Genomic DNA, 5,771 nt, shown 5'->3' with positions numbered 1-5,771 from the left:
GGCTGGGATTTTGCATAGTTAGGTGCCCAACTCCCACTTCCAGTGTTAATACCTGAGTGTGCAAGCTGAGAATTCATTTTCTGCTAGCGTTAGTGCAAGAAAAAAGGTGTGGCTTGAATGTTTGTGGAAAGCAAACACAAAAGGGGGAATGAAACAAATGCATTTTTAAATGCAAATAAATGCTTGTGGGACACTTTCCTCTCCAGTATTCTCCCACATCTATTGCAAATGCATAAATCGAATAGCAAGTCACTTACTCTCCCTTTTTCTCAGTTTCCCCATTCGTAAAAGGATACAATGATACTGCCCTCTGCTGTAAAGCACTTGGAGATCTGTGGATGAAAAACACTATATAAGAGCTAGGTATTATTTGTTATATGGGAAATGATTTAGCAGAGGTTATAACTTTAAGTACATGTGCAAGCAAAAAAGTTCAGCTGGATTTCTGAGTCTTTAACCCTCCCACAGAGAAGCTGTATAAGGTTTAGAAATGAGAATGGGGTAACCTTGTTCACTGCCACAGCGTTACCCATTTTGGTATCTGCAGATTCTTCACACTGGAAACACTAATGTACCTTACAGTAGCACCACTAACTGACGGAGTATCTGTGTATGAAAGTATAGGATTCAAAACACACACATACAGGATCTTTTCACAGCCAGGGCCGGCTCCAGGCACCAGCTTAACAAGCAGGTGCTTGGGGCGGCCAAAGGAGAAGGAGAGGGGCGGCACCTGCGGCAATTCGGGGGCGGCAGGTCCCTCACTCCCTCTAGGAGCGAAGGACCTGCCGCTGAACTGCCGCCGATCGTGGCTTTTTTTTTTTTTTTTTGCTTGGGGCGGCAGAAATGCTGGAGCTTCTTAATCCTTCTCTAGCCTGATTCGTATGTTACTGACACTGGTGTAAATTATGAGTAACTCCGTTGAAGCCAATTGAGTTATACCACTGTAAGTGAGAGAAGACTCAAGCATGTTGAGTTCAAAGAAAACAGCTATTAGAGTCAAGAAAGGAGATAACAAAACCCAAATTGTTATTCTGGTGGCCCCTAGGAGCCCCACTCATGGAGCAGGATCCCATTGTGCTCAGTAGTAAAATTCTGCCTTGAATATTCAGTCCCTGGAAGAAGCTGTGCTTTCACATAGCCTTGAAGAATCAAAATCACTGTTCTGGTCATCATCGAGGGGCAGTCCAAGTCACGTCACTTGGTGCAGTACACAGAAGCTGGAAAGAAATAATTTTACATGATCAACATTTTCTAGCCCGATTTAGAGCAGCCTTTGTTCTCCTTGCTCTTGGGCTAAGAGCATCTTAGTCAAACCAAAAACATCTGCCCCCAGAGAGCATAAAGTGTATTACAATGGATCAGACCATGGAATTTCACCGGTAGAAAACTAGTGTAATGAGCTCAGAATCAGGGCCAAAGTCCTCAAGCTTTTAACAACATTTAAACCTTCAAAAATCCATTCCAGCTGATTATGTAACACACAGGTGCTGATTTTTGTTTTGCCAGTGGGTGCTCCTCTCTGTCCCCGCCACCCCATGTGAGTGGTGGGCGGGGCCTCAGGGGGAAGAGGCCAAGCGAGGACGGGGCCTTGGGGTGGAGCAGCAGGCAGGGCCTTGCGGAGGGAAGAAGCTGAGCGAGGGTGGGGCCTTGGGGGAAGAAGCCAAGCAGGGGCAGGGCTTTGGGGCAAAGCATGGCTCGGGCGGGGCCATGGTCCAGGCACCGGGGCCCACAAAAGATTAATCCGGACCTCTGGGTGCTGAGTACCCCCTATTTTTTTAGTGTGTGCTTAAGCCCCGGTGCACCCACGGAATCGGCATCTCTGATGTACCATGTCACTCAGCTACTACACGTCGCCTGAAATCTCTACATTAACCAATTGTAAATATCATTACGGCTCAGTTGATGGCAATTTGGCTCTTGGTCAGAAGATCACAGGTTTAAATTGGACACCAGAACTTGCATTCATCATGGCCAATGTTGACATTATACAGTGAGTTACCCCTTGCCACTGCATTGTTAAACATGCTCTACTTCCAGCGACATGTAAAATCAAAGGACTTTCTGCCTATCACAGGTGGCTGACCAGGTTGAAGAATCCTGGAAAGTATAAAGAACAGGTCCCTGTGTCCTGACCACCATTCCTCCGCTTAATAAAGCAGGTGCTGATTGGCTGCTCTGTTTGCCCACAGACAGAAGTGCATCTGAAATGAAGTGTAAGAAGCCTGAAGTGACTTACCCCGTTTAGAAATGCAGCAGGAGACCTAGGAGCTGCTATGACCGCAACACGCGTTTGAAAGGACGTTTTCAGCATAAAAGGCCAGGCTCAAAGAGGCCTTTTGAAGCAAAGGTGAAGCTTTGGGGATTAGTGTTTCCAAAACAGCAGCTGCAGATGCTGTGGTTGCTGGACTGCGATATGCTGCAATGTGTTCCTGCGGTGCGAAGTCCCGGGGACAACAAGGTGCCGCTACACATACAAAGTGACAGCATCTGAGGTGGGATTTCTTTACAAAAAAATAATCGATCGATGCTATTTTTTATTTAATAAATAAATTAATTAAATAAATAAAATGCCAGCAGCCCATCACCCCTCAGGAGCAAACATACAACAGCCAAACATGATGGGGCTGATTTTCAGAGGGGCTCAGTACCCACAGCTCCAGCTGCCAACAATGACAGTCACCATTCCAGCTGAGAAGCACTGAATGGGGACTCCCTTCAATAGACGATTAAAGCCACTTGTTAATTGTCCAAAAGTGGAGGATGGGGGCGGGGGGGGGGGTGCTCACCCTCCACAAGGCACTGACCTCATCCTCAGGGGCTGGCTGTGCAATCTAACGTGCACTGCCAAACCCGACTGCAGTTAAAAGCACAGGCCAAGTCAATATAAGTAGGTGGAAAATAATAGTCCAGACGAAAAAGCAGCATTGTGGTTTGTCAGAGCAAGTCAAAAAGACTTAACGCTCTATGGGCCTGAGTGTACAGCAGTGTGAAGATAATCTTATGTCTATGTACAATACAGTTGGCAAATGTAAATACACATTCATCTTTGCCTCCTTTATTATTTTTCTTCCCCTACTAGATTTTAACATGCAACACATTCTTCCGAAAGCCATTTTTCTCTCTTTAGGGAGCTGGGTTCCTGTAATGTTTGGCTTTTTATCTGCTCTTAAAACAAAATTGCAGCGGGCTAGGCTACCTGAGCGTCATGCTGGAGGGCATGGTGTAAAAGGTTAAAATAAGAGCTACTTTTCTCAGATGACTGTCCTCTCGCCAACTGATGTCATTTCCCCTTCGTAGTCATAGTTTCAGCATTCTAATAGGTTGAAAGATGAGTCCCCGAGGAGCCTAAATTAAAGATACCCCATAGAAAAGGGCAGTGCCTGACCTTCTGCAGCTGTGCCTGGGCTAATACTGGCTCATTGTGTTGCTGCGTGTTATATTCTGAGGACAGGGCAGAGGAACGATATAGGGGCAGAAACTGGTTGCTTGTTAGCTCATTCATTGACACCTGGTGCTCCGCCTCCTCTCCATGCTTCAGGGCCTCCCAGTCCTATTGTATATAAGTCCACGCCTTTAGAACTCTTAGCTGGTTTGGTTAAACAAAGAACAAAACAAACCCCACAGCTGCCCAGAAAAGGCTTCCTCCACCAGGGGGTTATTATCCTGGAATTCCGATGAGGGATCTAAGTAAGGAACTCTGGCTGTTGTTTGTCGCTCCCAGTTACAGGTTTAGAAGGCTGCCGTTGTGCAACATATATATTTTTGCCATTTGTAAATGCCTAATTTGGGCCAGATCTTCAGCTGGTGTGAGTCAGTGTAGACCCATTGGTCCAGTACAACTACGGAAGTCTTATTAGAGGTGTCTAGCACACAGCATATGCCTTCTGCTATCTATCCACACTTTCCTCTCACTTACACTGTTTACAACCTGAAGGAAACGCTAGGGTCACTCAGAAGTTGGGCCAGATGCAGGCTTACCATAGCTCCTTTGGCTTCAGTGGTGTTACATCAGGGATGAATTTGAGCCAGTAAGGGACAAATTCTGTTCTTAGTTACACCAGTGTAAACCCGGGATAACTTCACTAGCTTCAAAAGAGTTATTCTGCATTTACACTGGTGTAAGCGAGAGCAGAATCTGGAACTGCAGCTAAAGGAGAAGAATGATTTATATATATAAAAAAAAAGAAACAGTGGCAAGCAGCACATGCAAGCTGCGTGGGCCTGGCTTTGAAGTAAAAAATACAAAAAACTAATATAAAATCCCCTCTGAGACTATTAAATGTGTTTTATTCCCAAACCCTCTGTAGAGGCAATCAACTCCTTACCTTATAAAATATATGCAGCAGGTGCTAGGTTTGGGGTTTGTGCTTCATGGCCTTTCCTAGTGCCAGGTTATAAAACCATATTTTTTAATTGAGACACAGACTTAAGGACATGAGAACCTTGTGGTCAGTGAGACTATGAGCAGCAACCAGGATTCAAGGAGCAATATTCTGCTCTACACCAATGAAAATCAGGAGGTATGCCACTGACCTAAACCAAGTTACTCCAGATGTAAACTGGCGTGGCTGAGACAGAATTTGGCACAGGGATTCGAAATCTGTATCTCAAAAGCTTTGCATTCATCACGTTACCACTGTCTAAATCTTGTCAAGTTCGTATTCTCAAATAGTCTATTGATGGCTCTCCCTTCTGCTCTCTGCCACTAGCTCAGTTTTCCCAAGACTGCGACTAAGGACTGGGCGGGAGAGGGGGCTTATCAGACTTCCTCCTTTTATTTATTTATTTCTCTTTCTTGTCTGATGTGTTTCCTGAAAAGCTTGTCTCCCTCTTCCGTCACATCTATCAACATGAAGCTATTCGGGGCAGCCAAGGGCAAGTGACCTCCTATGAGAGTGGTACCAACCCAGCTGCACAAATGACATCTAGCTGAGGGCTTGACAATGTGCTCACAGCAATATATGGAGACCTATGCTGGGACTTTCAAGGAAGTTAGGTACCCGTTTCCCCACTGAACTGCAAAAAGGTTTGAACACCTACCTCCCCTTAGGCTCCTTTGAAAATTTCCAGCCCAAAGCTGAATTCTGTCACTTGCATGAGCTAGGATGCACTGCTGCTCCCACACCACTGAGTTACTGCTGTGTAGAAAAGATGAATTAGAGGCTATAAGAGGATCGCCATGCACAAACTGAATTACATGTAAATCACCAATGCCTGGACAGCCTATGTGTTCTCTCTATGCCTATGCAGGTCTCTCACGCAGCTACCATATCTGCTCAGCTTTAAAGCTCTGACAAGATCTTGGGACAAAGTGGTACCTTCATCCTTTTGGCACCCCTCCGAGACTTACTTTGATGGTTGGCTGCTGATCTGTCTTAACATTTATTTTTGTCTTTGCAAAAGAGCAAGCTGAGCCCAATTCCCACAACAAGTACTTCTAATGCAAGTAATAAGAGGATGCATGCTCAGGATAAGAGTAGCCAGTCTCCTGCAGTTAATTATTGATGGTTAGTGCCAAGTAAGGTCAGCAGTATTTCACTGACAGCATGGAAAGCATGTTATGCCTCAAGATACCACAAAACCTGGATTAGTTAATAAAATAGTTAAAAATAGACCTACTGCTTAGATTTCTGATGAGTTTTGCAAGAGAACTGTTGTAACACCAGACATTTCTCTTTGACCAGCTACAGAGGAGAATCAAAAATACTGTCACTAGGATATTTTCGTCATCAGAAGGGTGCATGTAATTACTAAGATCAACATTTATA

At 44.9% G+C, this 5,771-nt stretch overlaps 1 long non-coding RNA gene across 1 annotated transcript; it reads right to left on the bottom strand.

The window, feature by feature from the left end:
* Positions 1–813: 813 nt before the first annotated feature.
* LOC135974994 (uncharacterized) lies at positions 814–5,143 on the bottom strand. Its single transcript, XR_010592063.1, has 3 exons — positions 5,044–5,143; positions 2,240–2,467; positions 814–1,220 (listed from the first exon to the last, which is right to left on the bottom strand). It is a non-coding gene; the product is annotated as an uncharacterized LOC135974994 (long non-coding RNA).
* Between the last annotated feature and the right edge of the window lie 628 nt (positions 5,144–5,771).

The sequence above is a fragment of the Chrysemys picta genome, chromosome 1, assembly GCF_011386835.1.
Source record: "Chrysemys picta bellii isolate R12L10 chromosome 1, ASM1138683v2, whole genome shotgun sequence".
In the NCBI taxonomy this organism is placed as follows: Eukaryota; Metazoa; Chordata; order Testudines; family Emydidae; genus Chrysemys; species Chrysemys picta.
The sequence above is the reverse complement of the archived record's forward strand: the minus strand, read 5'-3'. Positions and strand labels throughout refer to the sequence as shown.